Source organism: Aphelocoma coerulescens, chromosome 10 (genome assembly GCF_041296385.1).
Source record: "Aphelocoma coerulescens isolate FSJ_1873_10779 chromosome 10, UR_Acoe_1.0, whole genome shotgun sequence".
NCBI lineage: Eukaryota > Metazoa > Chordata > Aves > Passeriformes > Corvidae > Aphelocoma > Aphelocoma coerulescens.
Window position 1 is genome coordinate 18,720,106 of NC_091024.1, and position 18,603 is coordinate 18,738,708.

Consider the following 18,603-nt stretch of genomic DNA (forward strand, 5'->3'; position numbering starts at 1 on the left):
TGGATTTCAGTGATTTGCAGAAATAATTTTTGGCATAACCAGAAAATGAGTCACTACTAACTTCACCTTCTATGACTGTTTCAAGTACAAATCATTTCTCATCTGACAATCACTCAGCTTTTAAAGTCAGCTGTTTTATAAAGCCTTTTGTTGAAACCTGGTATGTTAACAGGGATCCCAAAGCCTTAATTTTGAGAGAAATTGCAGTATGTCAAACTCAATAAAGGCAGAAGACTTGTGTTGGGATGCCAGAATGCAGTATGTAAAAAAAAAAATCAAAAATGGTGAAGGTTCAGTAATATGAGATTTATCAGCTGCCTGGATACAGGTATAGGACTGGCCTTTTTGGTTGCTTCCTACAGCAGTGCTGAGAAACTGAAGCAGATCTGCTCTGTGCTGTGCAGGTCTTCAAAATACATGTTAATAAAAAAACTTTTGCTACATAAAAATATTTGTTTCTCCTTTCTTTTTTTAAAGAGCAAAGGAATTTCCTTACTTCCATATGGTACTGCAGGAACAGGAAGAGTAAAGTGGAGAGACAGGGGTTATAAGGAGCAGTTCTGCACGACTTCCATTCACCTGTGGCTGTGCCAAAACAAGGTTTGGTTGGGTTCCAAGAGAAGCCCCTTACCCTTCCCTCCCCTCCCCTCCCCTGTCAGGGCGCAGGTGCCCAAGCAGCCACACTCCAGCCCAGCGCTGCTCCTGCTCTGCTGCCAGCCCCAGCCAGTGCCAAACACCAGGCAGCCCCAACACACTGCACTGCTGCTCCAGCCCAGAGCTCTTCCAAGGCTGAGATAATTCAACACACTTAACAAAAGGATGGGCCCATAATGCTAATTAGCGTTGTGTAGTCAGGAGATAGACTGGAGCCTATAGCTCTAATGTCCTATGTTAAATCTGTTCTCTCCACATAAAGACCGCTACATTAACCATGTCTTATTTTCCCATTTTTCTTTTCAGGGAGCCTGGATGAATTGTAATGCACATGGATAGACTGAAATGCTCAGCAGATGATTTTGCTTAAATCTCAAGTAAGACAAATGTGACGAGATCTTCAATCACTGCCCTGGGATGTGTGGGCGATGTATTACATTTTACAAGGAACAGCATTTGGAAAAATTCCGTTTTCACTCCTCAGCCACTGTGCTCTTTTAATTACTTGCTAAACTTGGAGAAAGAAGAACTGGAAAGGAAAAGGGCAGAGGAGACTTCACCAAGATAATGAGATGGCTGCCTGCTGAAGTGAGGCAGCAGCATCATTAATGCCTGAGCTAAAGGAGGCAAAGGCAGATCCCTCACCCTGCCCAGTGCCTCCGTGTCAGCAATGGGGTGTCTGCAGTCACTGGTTTTCAGTAAGATATGAAGCTCTAGCAGCAAGTTCCCTACTTGAGTGAGAGGCTTTGTTTCATAGGGTATGATGGAGGATTTCAGTTTGAGGCTCTGTAGAAGTAATAAAATAAATTCTGCCTCAAATCTCCATGAACCTTTAATATGCCAGGATCCAGAGACAAATGAAAGTCTCTAAAGGTCCCTGGAACTTTACCACTTGATATGCTTATGCATTCCCTGGTGCACACTTCATTTTTACTAAAAATTCAGTGCAAAGAAATAAATTAGGAAGAGCTGTAATACTAAGTTTTTTTTAAACCAAATTTTGATCTCCCTTATGAAAAATGTGATTTGAAAACTCTTGTACTTATTATTGTCCAAGGACTACAGTTTTTTAATCTGTTTGGGTGGATTTGTTGAGCTGCTCCACACCAACGTCGACAATACCTTTGTTTCCTTGTAGATGCAAACATGGGAGCGTTATCCCAAGATCCAGCATCATGCCTGCTGCTAAACACACTCCAAGAGTTCTCAGGTGAGTACATACTTTTCCTACAGAGGTAACCAAGTTCTGACTCTCACATGCTCAGAGGTCATGCATCAGGTTCAACAGTTTTGCACAATTAAAGCACAACTGAGAGCATTATTTTCTTTCAATATTATTATTGTAATATTGAATGATAAATGTAATACCACAAGTGTACAGCTTTAATTGAAATGTAAACTAAACTGTTTGATAGTCTCCTTCAGTTGTCCTTTGCTACTTATGAAAATAATTCTAACAATTACTGTGCCCAAAAAATCTGAGAAGGAGATAAAAATCACTATCTGAAAGTTAAGCACAGTAGTAATTCAGGGGTTAAAGTCACTTAAATGGTGCCTTCTTTAAAAATACACCTCTATAGTTTGCATACTGCTGTAGCAGAGAAGTATATATTAGACATATTTATAAACACACACCCAATGGGAAGAAATCACAAGTATTAGATCTGTTGGGATATTCTGAGATCTTCAGATTGAGAACTACAAAAGACATACACATCACAGGCAGAAAGCTAAAGTAAGCGTGACCAGATAAAAGGAGACTTAAAACTGAGAAAATATGATTACAAAAATTATACTATTGATGAATTCCAGGAAGAATAAACTTAGCCAGTTTTTTGAGTGAAAGCTGTTAAACTCCGGATTGTTTAAAGGCCATCCCATAGCAACCAGCCCATCAGAACCTACTGGGAAGGATGTGCTAACATCCAGCCAGACCCTTCTGGACACCTGCTCTAGCAGACTCCACAGGAGATCACGGGCCTTTTCTCACAGCATTGGCTTTGGGAATGATTCCCACTCTGCCCTTGAGTGGGTCTGGTGTACCAGCCCTAGCACTGGGGGCATTTCACCACCCTTTTTGAAATGGTCACCACATCACACAGACCCACATATCATGTACAAAATTCCAACAGGTAACTTCCAATCCAGATAATGCACTCCAGCTTTTAAAGAAACACTGTAAGTCTTCAATCCATACAGTAACCTTGTGGACATGAGAACATGCAATTTATGGCAATTATTTTATAAGGGAGAAGGAGAGAGGTTATAACAAGATTATGAGCAAGGAACTTCCAAACCCAGTTCTAAAATTATCTTCAGCTTTAACAAATCACAACTCTAACCCCCTCTCCCTTCTGTTTATTCCGAAAGCCTTTCTTCTTTCTCCTCTTGTGCTTAATCTGATCTAAATTCTTTCAGGATGTCAAGGGGATAAATCTGCTATTAAGAGCTACTAGTTTCCATTTGCTTTTTAGAAGTGGGTGTGTGACAACACTCTGAGGCATTACACAGGCAATTAGGTATGCACAGGATGCCCTGCTCCACAGAGACAATATGCAGAGAAGTGGAGGCTAAAACACTTCTGCATTAACAGGAGGACCCTTCAAGTGCTTTGCAGAGTGTGCTACAGGGCCACTCAATTGTCCCACAGTGTCAGTATTCCAAGCAGAAGCCATTTAACTCTGTTCCTTCTGAGACCAAAGTATCAACACAGGAATAGGGTATTTATGCAATGCCAGTAACAAGATTTCTACCTAGCAATTTTCTGCAACTTAAATGTAAATGATGCATGAAAAATGTGTTCTTATGAGGTATTAAACACAAGCCAAGTGCTTTAACAGAAAAGTAGGAAACACCCCAATGATCTCTGTGTTTTGTCATCATCAATGACTGTAGCCCCAAGGAGCCTCCAGCTCCTGCCAACCCAGTAGCAAATAAGGACTCAGTGCAGCTTCGAAGAAATTATGGTACTTTCTTATGTGCATTCAGAAAGAGACAATCATGAAGCATTGCCTCGCTAAATGTTATAAAAGTTCTTATAAATATTCATGTGCAGCATTTGTACTCTGAGTATTTAATCATTTCTTTACATGAAAGGAACAGGGAGAAGGGGAGAGGAAGAAACTACTGTTTCTTCAATTCCAAAGAGATCAAGGCAACAGAAAAGGCAAACTTGTGCACAGGTGATCTATAAATTAGTCAGCACCAAACCCAGAAACCTACAATAAAAGAGAATTTTTTCAGGTAGATTTTCTGTTTTCATTCCATCTAAAGTTACACGATAGTTTGCAGGTATTAAACTAATGATTTCTTTTGATCATCTGAATTACTTGAATTTTGATCCTTTGAATTTTCACATCATTGGCTTTTGAAAAAGAAGACTGATCTGTTGCTTCTGACATTTGCACAAAGACAGATTCAGCTGGCTGCACTCTGCACCTCAAAGCCCATTGTCCCAAGTAAACCTAACACCAGAGCAGCAGCCGAACATGGCTGCCTGGCTGGAGAGGCTTTGTGCCACTGGACACTTGATCCATCCCCTCACAGCTGCTGGGCACTAAAATAGCAAGACTGAAAGCCCTGTCAGCATCCTGTGCAAGCACTGCATGTTGAACTCCATCCATTGCACACAGCCCTTGATCAAGCCTCTCAGACCTAAAGTTTATCAATACTGCTGAGAATGAATATAGATTTCTGTAATACATGCTGACAATACAAAAGCCTGTTCACAAGTGGCTTGTGAACAAAAGAGAAAGATATCGCAGAACAGCTTTGACATCAAATTATACACCTAAGAGAAAAACAAAGAGATGTGAAGCAATAACACCTGAACTGCTCAGAAATCACCCAGCAGAGACAGCAGTGAGGGCTCTTGCCTTGTGATGTGGCCTCCAAGCCAGACCAAGAAAACCTCTGACATTCTTTTCCCTATCCTTCTGCACTGGGAACACCAATTCTTGCTGGAGACACGTGTTACACTCAGGCTTTGGGTATGAGTGCCTTTGCAGACACCACACTCTGGACATACCTCCCATCCAGGATGCTGTAGCTCGAGGAAAAAATAACAATGTAAGATGTTTATTACTGCAGGCCCAGCTCCTTCACACATACTTTGGCTGGCAAGCAGACCTAGTGCTGGCTGAACAGGCTGGGACAGCAGCAATTACAGTGGAAAAAGCTTATTGCTATGGTGCTTCTGGTTCCCTGTTGTATCAGTCAAGGCAGATTCCTGCCAGCTGTACCTGTCTCTGCTCTCAGGTGTATTGGACCAGTCTCAGTGGAGTCACTCCAGGCCCATACCATGTTTAGAATTACAAAGCAAAATGAAAAGTGGTGCTGCCTTTTGCTTCCCTCAGGAAAACTGCCTCTTGCAAATGGTTTTATCATTTTCATTATATCCTGTTTGATTTGCTTTACCATCTTGACGGGAACAATAGCTAAGACATAATAGAAAAAGATTTTTCCACAGGCTGGTTCTAATTACATTAAATCTCAAGTGAGATACGACATTTAAATAAGAAACAACAACTGCAGAGTCTGAGATAATGACATACCGAGATACCAGGCTTTTTGAGAGTGCCATTAAAATGATGCATGAAGCATTACAGCTACTCCAATTGGGTTTCAACATGAAAACCATTCCTTCTGTGGCACAGTGCTGCAGAGAGAGGTCAGCATTTACTGCACTCAATGTGCAACTCAACAATTAGGAACCATTATCCCTTATGCTGAAGTTGCAACACAGACGCAGGCTTAAACTTCTGTATGAGGTGAGGCAGTTGGGAAGGCAGGGTCCCTGGGATTAATCACCTCATGAACCACAAAATAGAGCAGAAGAGGTTCTGAAGAGCTCCTGGACTTTGCTGCAAGTTGTACCTTTAACATTTTGTCATCATAACTGAATTCTCTTAAATTTCCTGGAAAACATATCTTTAGATTGGCTGGAAACCACTGAAATATAGACATGCAAAATGGAGACTGTAGCTGTGTGTCCTACAAACACAGTAGAACCTGTCACAGTCCCATTGCTCGTTTGTTTAACCTTAGAGGCACCACACAGCTGTGCTGCCACCACTGGTGCTTATGGGGCCCTGCAGCAAAGTTCCCTGCTGGGAATCAAAACTGAGGGAAGGGAACTTCTGTGGGGAGAAAAGGACTTCAGTCTTCCCCTGTGCCTCCCTTTCCTTTGGCTACTAAGTGCTAACCCAGGCTAAAGGGAAGGAGAAGGGTTGGCCTAAGGGGATTGAGGGCACCCTCAGTCAGGTCACAGAAAACACTAAGTTGGGTGGGAGTGTTGATCTGCTGGAGGGCAGGACAGGCCAGATCCATGTGCCAAGGCCAGCTGTATGAGGTTAAACAGGGTGAAGTGCTGGGTCCTGTCCTCAGGTCACAACAACTCCCTGCAGTGCTACAAGGCTGGGGGCAGAGGGACTACAAAGCTGCCCAGCAGAAAAGGACCTGGGCTGCAGCTGAACACGAACCCAGGTGTGCCCAGGGGTGCAAGAAGGCCAATGGCACCTGGGCTGTCCCACCAATGGTGTGGCAGCAGGACCATGGCAGTGACCATCTGTCTGTGCTGGGCACTGCTGAGGCCACACCTCAGGTCCTAGGGTCAGATTTGGGCCCCTTACAACAAGGAAGACATGGAGGGGCTGGAGCGTGTCCAGAGGAGGGAATGGAGCTGGGGAAGGGGCTGGAGCACAAATGTGGTGAGGAGTGGCTGGGGGAGCTGGGGAAGCTCATCCTGGAGGAAAGGAGGCTCAGGGGCACAACTCCAAGACAGGAGGGTGCAGCCAGGTGGGGTTTGGACTCTGCTCCTGGGCAACAAGTGCTGGGACAAGAGGAAACCACAGTGATGAGCCACAAGCTGTGCCAAGGGAGGTTTAGGTTGGGTATTAGGGAAGATTTCTTCCCTGATACGGTTGTCCAGCCCTGGCAGAGGCTACCCCGGGCAGTGGTAGAGTCACCATCCCCAGGGGGATTTAAAAGCTGTGTGGATGTGGCACTTGGGGACATGGGTCAGTGGTGGACCTGGCAGTGCTAGGTCAGTGGTTGGACTCAAGGATCATAAGGGTCTTTTTCAACCCTAACAATTTTCTGATTCTATAATGGGGGAGAAGAATTTACCAATTGCCCTTGCTCATAGCTTGTCACTAGGCTGAATAACATCAAACCATGGCTAAGTGCTTCTCTGCTGTATGGCTACAGCTGAAGCCCGTCTGTACATACACAGTGGCTATCAGTTTCTTATCTGTCCAGCTGGTTTTGCATAGCTGTCATAGGAAAGTTTTAAGGAAATTAGTAAGATACTGAGGATTAAGACACTTTGTTTCAGTCAATAGACAGAATCTGTGATTCTAAATCCTGTACTCAGAGAATATAAACTTTCACAGAAGCCGGTCAGTAAGTAAAGCATTCTTGTTGAAGTAGCAAAATACTGATTCTCTATTAATAATCAAGTGCACAAAAGAAAATGTACCAAGTTTATTTCAGCACACAAAATAAAATTATTTTCTTGAGTGTATATCCCACACTTCAGCCTTGCCCCACTGAAGTGCTCTGACACACAGATTGTCTGTGCTCACCCAGTGCCAGGGCACTGCAGGATGATGGCTCAGACACAGCTCAGTACTTGCAGTTCTATGACCACATGGCAAAAGCATTTGCTAAATGCAGCTCAGGTATCTGCACAGCCACTGCTGGAGATGCCTGTCTGGATAGAGCCAACCTGAATGGAAAATACATATGCAACTATTACTACTTATGACAATATTTAATTTGCATTAAATAAAGAAGGAATTTAACGGGTACACCTTTTCCTATCAACTACTGTTTTGTTAACTTCCTTTAGGCACTTATGCTTATAAGACATTTGTAAGCTAAAATCAGATGGCCATGCTCACCTTCATGTACACTCACCACTTCTCCTGACACCTCTGAACAGCCCCAGCTTTCAAACTGCAGCAAATCCACCTGTGGGAGGGGAGGAAGGGTTGATTTCTGTCAGGTCAGGGAGCTGAGAGGGCTGATGAACATCAGCAGTGAGCACCAACACTCAGCCCAGAGGAACAAGGGAGGGAGGCCATTGGAGCTCTGTCTCCCTCTGCTCCCCAAGGACTGTCAGTGGAGGTTTCAGCACGTGAGGAGCAGCAGGTTTTGTGTAGCACCATGGCCTGAACAGATCCTGTTCTAAAGGTCTTGGGCTCACACTGACTGTCCTTTTTTTCCCCCCAGTTCTTGGCATAGACCTTCCACACAGGATCCCACTGAAATGCCGACATGCAGTTTTACATGGAAACTACACAAAAGGCTGTTTCTTCCCCAAATAGAGGAATAATTTGAAAACTTGCCAGTCTTGCTCATGAGTTGGAACAGAGGCTGGTAACAAGAGGCTACACAGGTCACGATGACCTGAGAACTGAAGGGAGCTGAGGAGTGTCTCCCAAAGCCAGAACATCCCTAGGAGCCAATGCCAGCACTGCAGTGCTGGTAACTCTGCAGCATAAGGGCAAAACCCAGAGCCTGAATTCAACAAATGGGCTGTGATCTGTGGCACTTGCAGTGCTGTATCCCATGGCTCCTCATCAACTGTTCTGTCACATACACACCTGATTTGCCATCCAACTTTCTTCCTGCACAGGCTGGTGGTCTCTCATTAAGACCAAAATTTACAGAGCCGATTTCAGCTTTTATAGGACCCACTGTGCTTTCTAAAGATCCACCTTTTCTTCCAGTCAACTGAAATAACACTTTCTGTCTATGGCTCCTGGGGGTTGTTTTCCCTTTTTATTTTTTTTTTAAATTTATTTAGAACTTGAAATGCCTATTTCTCAGCCAGACTGTCACGGATGTTAATGAGATTTATCTGCACAGTCTCTCTCACTATCTGCCCCCTTTCATTCCTTGATATACAAGTGCTTTTATGTTGCAGGAAATGAGGACAACAGAAAGCTGCAGATCCCATGAATGTAAAAATTGTCTTGAAGGCATGGAACAATCCAGCCCTAATTACAGCTAGCTGGAGCCTGCTCTCTTTGCACTGATACTTAGATAATTAACTGAATACCGACTGATGCAAGACTCAAGTATGTCACTACCACTCAGATATTCAAGGTTAATTTTTGTATCCATCACCAATATCAAGTGTAATGGATATTATCAGCTAAACTCTTGAAAATCAGTAACACAGAGTCATAGTCAGGCAAGGATTATTTTTCCTTCAATGAGCTTGGTGCCATCTTTCTTTAGCTGCATGTCTTTTTCATTAACAAGGCAACCTCATAAATTTTGATTTATTCAATACCTGTAAATTCATTCACTTAAAGCACTAAACATAAATACACTGGAACAACACTGATGTAATAAAATAAATCCCAAACTGTCCCAGTGGGCATTACTGGAGTAACACCTGTTTATTTCTCACAGTATGGCATCTTTAAATTGGTGGGTGTGTGTATCCTCCTCAGTAAGCTTTACATGGATGTTGAAAGCAAACAGTACTATGCCAAAAATCAAATACCCTTATTTGACTGTCAGTGCATATATCTGAAACTATTATAGGCGAGGACAGCAGAGACAGTGCTCAAAAAGTCTGAAATGTCTGTAAGTCAGAACTGTTGATGCACTTCTCCTCCTGCATGCAACAATGCATGTTTAAATTGTGAGGTACCTGAACTGTGCTTTCAGCAGAAAACCTGAAAGAGGACGTCAGTACCAACAAGAGAAAGTTGTCTGTCTTAGTTCCACTTTCAGCAGTGCTTTCCCTGAAAACAGGGATTTTTGGACAGATTCAATCCCTCTGACTGGTTTACAGCTGCACTGACAGGAGAAAACACGGTGTCACTGCTTGCTATCAAGTGGTACTTTTATTTTTAGTTGCTAATTCAAGAAATCACTGTGAAAAATTTGAAGTATTTTAACCTGGTAGAGATGTTCATAAGAACAGCAATACAGCACAGTAAAGGCACAGTAAAAGAGAAACATAACTAATCAGTAATTGTTGGATCTTGGGTAGGGCTATACAGCAGATAACCAACATGCATCTCAGCTGCCAGCAGTGCTCTCAAAATATCTGGGTGGGGAGGCAGGAATCTAAAGAATCCGGAATAGGGATTCTTTTTATTTTGTATTTTATTTGTCCTTGCACCTTCTTATCTAGTAATGGAAAAATAAACAATCCCAGTTATGTTTGCACATGGCCTACCACACTCCTTCAGTAGGAAAAGTCTGAATTTTGTGAAATATCTTTGGAATGCCACTGTAATATAAATCACAAAGCACTGCCACCACAGTGCAAGTTAAAGTGTAACCTGCAGTTTTCTCCAAGAGAATACACAGAATTTATATCACCAGAAATGGAAAGCAACAGAACAAAAATAAAAGCTTAGCAAAGAAAGTAGGTTAACTCATAGAAAGAATGATCCATAAGACAAGGCTGAAAAAGAAAGCAAGGCAGGTATTTTTGGAAATATTTTGAAGTCTCTTTAAAGCCCTGCCTATTTGCCTGTGAAGTATTTCTGCTTAAAATATAGATATGCTAATGTTCTTATTTAAGATAGAGATGATTGGGCTCAAAGAACTCCTGCTTTGGAAGAACAAAGGAAGAAAGACTATGCACCATCAGCAGTTGGTTCTGAGTGCATTTTCTGAGTTATCCTGGGGAGAGTTAAGGAATCACAGAATCGTTAGGGTTGAAGGGGTCTCTGGAGGTCATCTAGTCCAACTCCAGGGAAATGGATGTTTGAGAAGAAAAGTTGCATTCTGGATAAATTGAAGAAACCTTCTGAATCTGAGAAGCCTCCAAAACTCCAATTATTTTGTGTTAAAGGAGGCATAAGAAGTGTTGCTGCAGCAACTCGCTGTATGAGGTGGGTGCTGTAGTACCCAAGGAAATCCAACACTGCCCAGAACCTGGGGACAGTGGGACTACCTGCGTGGAAATTATTATTGCCTGCAGCAGGTTCAAGTGTTGATTATCTTTTTCACCTAGAAGTTCATAGTTTTCTTAATTAGCAGGATCTGAACTGCATGCAGGTTTTGGTTGGTTTTTTTTTTGGGGGGGGGTGGGTGGTTTGTTTGGAAGAATGGGAATGTGTTTCTTGCCAAGGCCACATCACGTAATAACAGACTAGAGAAAAATGAAAGGACCCAGTATGAAAAATACAATGTAATTATCACCAACTGAGCAGCTGATAAAAGAAATGACAGAGTAAAATACACAAGTTTCACATGATGGAAGAGAATGGAGAGTGAATTTGTTACAAATACTGAACAAATGAAAAGAGGAGACCTCACCATAAGCAAAACCTCTCACCTCCCAATCACTGAAAATTCCCTGCTCCCGCAGTAAGCAATTGCCATCCCATCACAAAAGGAGCTACAAGACATGCAGCAGCAGAGCTGCTTGGATGTCACTTACAGGAGCATGTCCAAAATGAAGAGCGGGAGCCTCACACACTTAGAAGACGATTTTTCCATTCTGTCCTGTTTAGTTGAAATTTCCAGCCATCACACCAGCATGAGTTCAGCAAACACAGCATCAGCTGCCTTCTATCAGCTAAACTGACAAGGACAGTATTTTTAACACACCTGTGATGGGCAGATTTGAGAGATAAGTCTAAGTGAAAACAGAGACTATCAAAAGCATGAAAAATCTGAACTGCCCTCTGGAAAGAAGTGCATATAGGGACATGGAATAAATATTATTAAGTTATTATTGCTTAGTCTGTCAATGTTTCCATTTTGAATCAGCCTTCAGCCATCAAAACCTCAGCTGGAGAAGTCTGGTTGAACCTGACAAATGAACAAGGCAGGTCTCAGGAAGAAAGAAGTCTTTTTTCCTTACCCTGCAACCCAAACACATCCTGACTTCAGTATCAGCTTTTTTTGAGATAAATATCCTCAATTTTGCATCTTTCTTTTGTACACATATAAGTGCAGCTAAAATGCTCCCCTATCTGTTCCCTGTTTTAGCACTCTAATTCCTTGATTCCTGAAACCCTGACAGGGAAGGCAGCTGGCCTGTTCCTCACAGGGAGCACACACAGCACAGTCCTCTGTGCCCAGTGCTTCTCCAAACTGCAAGTACACAGAAATTGATACAGCAGTTGGAGTCTGGAAAACTGTTCAGGAATGCACAAAGGAAATGCACTATAGAAATGTAAGATCATCAAAAGAATGTTATTATGGTTATTATCCTAAAGAACCATCTAAGCCAGTAGCCCCCTCCCTGCCCCTGCAGATACCTCGCTTTATCTACTGCTCCCATAGATCACAACAGGCTCCTCTTCAGTGCCAGTATTTTCTGCTCCTTCCTTGTTCTATGTGCCAAGCCAAAGAGAAGCAACAAAGGCTGGTGTTGTTCCTGGAAAAAAAGGGGTTCTGCAGGAGTCAGTGGGCAGTTTCCTTTCATGCACACACAGAGGCTCGTGTTCTGTACAGTGAGGCAACCTATGCAAACACGTTCCTGGTGCGATGTCTTTTCAATGGAAAGCATCCCACGGAATGTGTGTGGGTCTTGCACGTGGGACACAAGCTTGAGAAGGGTTTCAGAAGAATCCTCTGTGATGGCAACTTGCTGTGTGGCTGCAGAGCCAGGCAGGCTGAGGTGTGTTAGCTGCCCACAACCTCCCATTGTCACTGGGAAGGTGGTGACTTCCTCTTCATAGAATCTTTCCCCTTATTTTGCTCTTCCTTCCTGATGATAAATGCATTTTCTATTATTCCAACCAATTCAACATTACTTTTAGAAATTTTATCACTCATTCAGATTTCAGTCAGTGAGTCAAGTGGAAAAAATGTATTCTCAAGCTGAGAGAAAACCCTCCCATTCAAAATCCCCGAGCCAAGAGCACCTCCCAGGCAACATCCTCCAGCTGTTCTCAGAAACAGAAAGAATATCTGCACTCAGTCAGTTCCCATCTAGACCACTCCAGAGCATCTCCAGCAGGAAGGAGATCTATCTGCCCAAAGCAGAAACCCGTGGCTCTTCCCAGGCTACCCAGCTCACCCAGCACTTCCCTCAACTACAAAAACCCCTTCATGTTCAGCTGATTAAATCTTCCTGTGCCAGCAGGGGAATCTATCCCATAGCATTGTTCTCCCTGTTCCTGGGTCTCCGATTGTCACTTTTATCAGCTAAGTAATTTGAATGCAGAAACAATTATGGGAACCTGTTTCCTCAGCTGAAGCCCTTGTCCCCAGAAAATTTACAGTTGGTGCTGTTTTGTCAAAGGCTGGATCCATGAAGAAGTTGCTCTGTCAGGCAGGGATGTATAAGGAACAAACAAAACATCACTTTCCAGTTTTTTAGAAATGTTTCCTCTAAAACAACAGTGGTTACAACTTGTTTTTATCTTCTCCTGACCTGCTGCATACAGACAAGCCAAAGTGGTGCATTTTCCTTAGTAAGAATGGGCAAGAGTTTGTGACTAGGACTGCTTTTTAACTTGTGCTGCTCATACTTCTAGCTCTAAAGTGGCCTACAGAAACCCCAAATCCCACTGAAGTACACCAGCTCCAAAACTTTCGCAAAACAGACAGGAGAGCTGGAACTGTCTTTTGCTTGTTCTCATTAGACACGTGAGTGAATCAGATCTAAGGATCTGTGCACACCTTCAAAGAGAAAGGACTGCACGGCTGCAGGGAACAACAGAGAAAAGGCATTAACAAGAGCACAGTAAATCTGAAAACTTGAAAGAAGAAAAACATTTTTCTTTTAAGTTCTTTTTGAGCTTCATTTGTCACCACTGCAGACAGATGGAATCTGCAAGCCCTCCCTTCCTGCCAATGCAGCAGAAGACACTGACACAATATAGAAACAACTCTGGCAACAAACCAGACAACTCCTAAAGATGGGAACTCTGTGAGGGAAGAACCTGGCAGCCTTCTGAGCACCTGATGCACTGGCTGAGCTCTAAGTTCTTGGTAGTGCTGGCCTGAGTGTGCTCTCACAAGAAACACAGGAGCCTTACTTTGGATTACAGACAGAACTGCGCAATTATGCTGCCCATTTTCTGAAATCCCACCCTTAACCTCACAGAAATTAGGACAAAATCCTTCTGGGGCACTGACTGTTGTCCCATTGAAGTTCTAACACAGCCTACGATACAGGGGTGGAAAGAATACCTTATCTGGACTGGTAAATAAGAACAGGTATATTTGTAAGGTTCAGAAATGCAGGTCTAATTTTTCTACCATTGGTCATATAGAACTACTGTCAGATCTGTTCACTCTCCCTCTAAAACACAGAGGGTAGAATAAGAAAGAAGCATTTCTAACAAAACCACAACACGTAACAGATTTTCTTTGTTTTATTCATGGCAAATGAAAGAAACGTGGTGAGATGCTGTTTTTTATCGATGCAGTTACATTACAGTTTTCAAACTAAGGCAGGATCTATTCTGCTGGGGTTCTGTGAGGCTTTGAGGAGAGCACAAACACCTTTCACTCTCCTGTCTCAAAAGACATGGAAACATCATCTTGATGTGGTAATTCCCCTCTACCCTTCTTAAAGCTTCCGTTTTTAGTGGCCAGTTCTACATTGTTACAAAGGCACAGAGCCCAGAATGGGATAGCAAGAAAGAGCTGGGGGTCTTTCTGCTCCCAATTTAACTTTGAAAAGTAGCACAGTTTTGTATTCCTGACTAGTAAACTGACCCTAAGAAGACAGGCATAAAAGTATTTCAGATGTTTAATACCCAGTTATGAATGGCAGAGAAAAAGATAAGCAAATAAGAACAGCAAAGAAAAGAAGAAAATGGAAAAAGATTTTTGAGGAAATACTCCATGTCAGCAGAAACAAACAAACTTCCTAGTGTGCCATGTAAGTGTGTCTTCCCACATGTCTCAGGAGTCACATGAAGTACTTAAAATGTAACAAAAAACAGGGACAACAACAGCTTCTACAACCTGTTCCAAACTGCAGTTTGCTGGGCATTGGGTAGGAAGACAGTCAGTAGTGGAGAAACGGCAAAATCTCTTTTTGTCTTTCAAAGATGAAGAGATGGGATGAGCCCACTGGAAGAAATTTCAACTACTGAATAAAGCACCAGATACTAAAATTCCAACTTTTTACTAATGAATGAAGCTCACAAAATCGTATGTTTGGCTCTTGTAAGATTTCTCTGTTTAAACTCTGGTAGTAGTTAAACAATATCCTCTATAATCAATACAAATTATCCTATGGTATCGTATTGGAAATAAAAAGATGACAGAAAAATGAGTTACCGCTTAAGTCCGAGGCATTGAATTCATTCTCATGTCAATGGCTGGCTTGGCTTCACCTCCTGCTGAAAATTTCAAAACTTCCAACTTCTCCAGACAAATTCTCTTCACCCCCTTCTCTTCATGACTGCTGGTCAGGGCAGCAACATTTTCTGTGAAAGACAGACAAGAAGGTTATTTCAAACAAATTTCAAATCGAATTTATTGTAAATTTTCCTTCTTGAGTGACCTTCTGATCTCTCAAATGCTATGAGAGCTGTGCAAAAAGACATCTGAATTCTTTTCAGAATTCTGGCTGCATAGCTGGCACCCCAGACTTTTGTCCTCGTCCTCAACACTCCCATTTCTTTTCCATTCCCCAGGAGGACGCTGCTGCAGCCTTCCTTTTGTTTTATCTGCCCAGCAGCCAAGCTGCAGCTTTGCAATGATAATGGGTTGGAGGCACAGGCTGAGGAACAGCCTGTAGAACCAACTGGAAGAATTAAGGACTTTTCCTAGGAAAAGGAGCAGAGCTCTTTAGAGTTATTCAAGGAGACAGCACTGTCCAGTTCTTCTGGGGTTTTGCTTGTGGGGTTGGTTTTTTCCCTCCTCTGGTATTCTGCTTCTTGGGACTTCAAGTGTGAATACATTTGTGGGTGACAAAGTTGGCAGAAAGAAAGCAAACACAAATTATTTGTATAACGGAAGCCACAAATAACAAGGAGCAAAGCACTTAAACTGTGCAAAGCAAACACAGCCTGGTGAGGGCACAGAGTGAGCAGCACAACCAAAACGCCTTGACAATGATTATCACCACAAAAGGACTTTTTAGGACATTTCAAAGGAAGATACTGAAGTAGCCCTGCCGATGAGTAGCAACAAGTGAGGTGAATAAGAACCGTCCTAACAGAAAACACACATCATGTGCTTGGGAACAGACTGAATGAGAAGGGTGAATACCCTCGAAATGAAGGCAGGGAAGGGAATAGCCACTAAATTAGACTTCAACTTGTGGCTCATTGTCTAAATGGAGATATTAGAGATGAGTCAAAAGCTTACTCTGGACAGAGAAGATTCAATCTTCTCCTAACCCAGGTGTTACCAACCAATTTGCTTTTGCAGATGGGATTAGCCAGAAATAGGATGCAGAAGAAAAGGAATGAGAATGGAGCCCTGCAAAGCCTCCAGAAAGAATGTGGAACACCACAGTCCCTAGCAGTTTTAAAAACCTCACAGAGCAGCAGAATTTTTTTTTTGCATATTATCAAGTTCTTTGAAATAAGAGAAATAGCCCTGAAGAAAAGAGAAATCAACCAACACTTCATGGCATGGAATGGCTGCACTGAAAGATTATTTAAAGTCTCTACATAAGGAGATGTGTTTGCGTAAAATTTTAACCCCTTCCAAAATGTCTTTTTTTTTCTGGCTAGAAGAACAAGAGACTGGGAACTTTGTGGATTCAGGCAGGATGCTGCAGTTCAAGCAGCTGGCCAGGGGATGAGGGGGGATGAATTTCTCCTCCTTTAGTGTTTGAGGTGGCCCCGGCTCCAACAGCCTCAGTGCCTGTTTCCAAATTGTGGGCACCTCTGGGCACGTCTCTGTAGGGAATGACAAACCAGGAATACATTGCCAGTGTGTATGTATAGAATAAAATATCAACAGTCACACTCATTTTTTAATTTTAGCTGCATGCAGGCATTTACACTTTGTCCTAAAATTCTGCAGGCTTTGCCCAGCAAAGGGCTCTGCTTGCCATTTGCCTTTGCTTGTGGAGCTGCACTCCAACAGCTCTGGCACAGCTGGAGATAGCAGAGATTCACTGCCAGAGCTGTATATAAATCTGGTGTTCCTGTGGCTCGCAAGGACCACTGAGGTGTTTTATAGGTGCCACAGAAAGCATTTTATCTCCAATATCATATTGCACATTAAATGGTAGCTAAGGCAACAGGTGGTACAGAGATTATAGATACAGTTGTCATTTGGCTCACAAGCAGCACAGGGACTTAAAAAACACAATCTACCACTCTAAAAGAAAAGACTCAAACCACTCCATATTAACTTCTGTTCCAGTGCCCAGTACTACAGATGAATTTAAAACATTTTAAGTTAATTGATAGAGATGATGTGCAATCCTTTTTAGCTGCCGTTCTAAAGAGGCAATTAACATGGATGGAGTAAATGAAGCTGTAGATGAGTCCCTCTCCATTTTCCCCTTGGCTTTCCGCAGAGGCTCGGGCAGGAGAAGCTCCGGATGAAAAGAGCTGCCACGTGACTCGGTCCCCTCCGCGCTGTCCTCGCAGCACAAAGGGCGAGGAATGCTGAACCAATGAATCACAGGCCACTGCTGCAAACATCCCGACCCGCAGCAACTGCCAAGGCTGGGAGCAGCTCCCTGTCCTGTCAGTCTGAGCGACAGCCAGGGATAAAGGGGCACCTCTTCACAAGATTAGGAACAGGAAGACTGTTCCAAACCCCACTATATGAATTATGATTGCTGACTGTGTAAGGAGGCAAAACCGGAAGCAAATCCACAAGGAAACAAAGCATCATTTGGGAAAGGTTTCTCCTATTCATGTTGGTTGCAAGTGAATTCTCCCTGAGCTGTAAACAACTGGTGATGCTTTAGCATTCAGTACATGGCCTGATTTTATCATAAAAACCCCTCTTTGCCTTCAGCTGGCTGTCAGATTTGCCAAGCTGGTAGGATTCTGGCAACACTTGTGCTGTTTAATGTCTCAGCATGTTGTATCTTGGACACGAACCCCTGCAAAAATACTTAATTATAAATATTCATGTTCATTATCCTTTTTGCATGATACAGTAAAGAGAGGGGAAACAGATTTTTTCCAAATTGACTGAATCAGCAAAGCATGACAACATCACACGGTCAATATCCACAACCAAAGCATTCCATTAAACCACGGGATCCCCTTCAGTGGAATTCCACAGGCTCCCCACACACCGTGTGCATGACAGCTTTGCCGAAGAGGCTGCAGGGATCACCTGGCACAGAAAACACCGCACACAGGAATTCCCAGGCCCCGCGGGCAGCGTGAGGACGCTGCTCTGCGGTTGTTGCTGAGCTCTAGAGACGCCACTCAGGTGGTGGCATTTTGAGGTGGCATTACCCAGCCATTGGCCAGGCAGTGGAGAGATGTGCTCTGTTTTCAAAGTAGTAACTTCTTCGCTTCAAAATTGGGCAAAGAAATGCTGCACACAGAATATATCCACTCTTTTAGGAGATAGGGAAAGGGAATGCATCAGTACAGGGAATGTGCAGCCCTTGACAGATATGTTTTTAATACAAATTCCTAGAGGTACACAGGAGACTCCACGAAAGTTTAGAAGTAAAAACTTCTTATACTTTAAAAAATATTAAATACATGATAACTGTTTAAAATAGAACTGATTCATGGGGAGAAAGGAAGTACTTAATTACTTGCTCATGCTTAAGGACTCTTAAATAAAACAAGTAAGTATCTGTTACTCATGTGTTTGAAGGATTTGCTACTCCCGAACTACTGATTTGAAAAGCTTTTGACACAGCAAGATGAAGACACATCCCAAGGGCTGCTGTGTAAGCTGAAAGCCTGTGTGCTCTCAAACACTCTTCCTTTCATTGAAGGAGGGAAAGATTAACAGGAGGAAGAAAAAAAATAAAGATTTAATTGTTTTGGCTTTGGAAATGAGGTGTCAGTAAGATTTTCTGGCCTGAAGAACCACCAAAGAACCCCAAATTATCATGTC

General features: G+C 42.8%; 1 protein-coding gene across 5 annotated transcripts in view; it reads right to left on the reverse strand.

Moving 5' to 3' along the window:
- PEAK1 (pseudopodium enriched atypical kinase 1) overlaps positions 1–18,603 on the reverse strand; it is a 110,186-nt gene that overhangs the window by 47,156 nt on the left and 44,427 nt on the right. For 3 of the 5 annotated variants that reach the window (XM_069026271.1, XM_069026268.1, XM_069026272.1), the window contains 4 exons: positions 14,881–15,029; positions 11,898–12,016; positions 11,072–11,241; positions 7,557–7,626 (listed from right to left, as the gene is read on the reverse strand). The gene's annotated coding sequence lies outside the window, so the exon portion shown is untranslated. The remainder of the gene's footprint in view (positions 1–7,556; positions 7,627–11,071; positions 11,242–11,897; positions 12,017–14,880; positions 15,030–18,603) is intronic. The other 2 variants (XM_069026269.1, XM_069026270.1) reach the window with 2 other exon arrangements.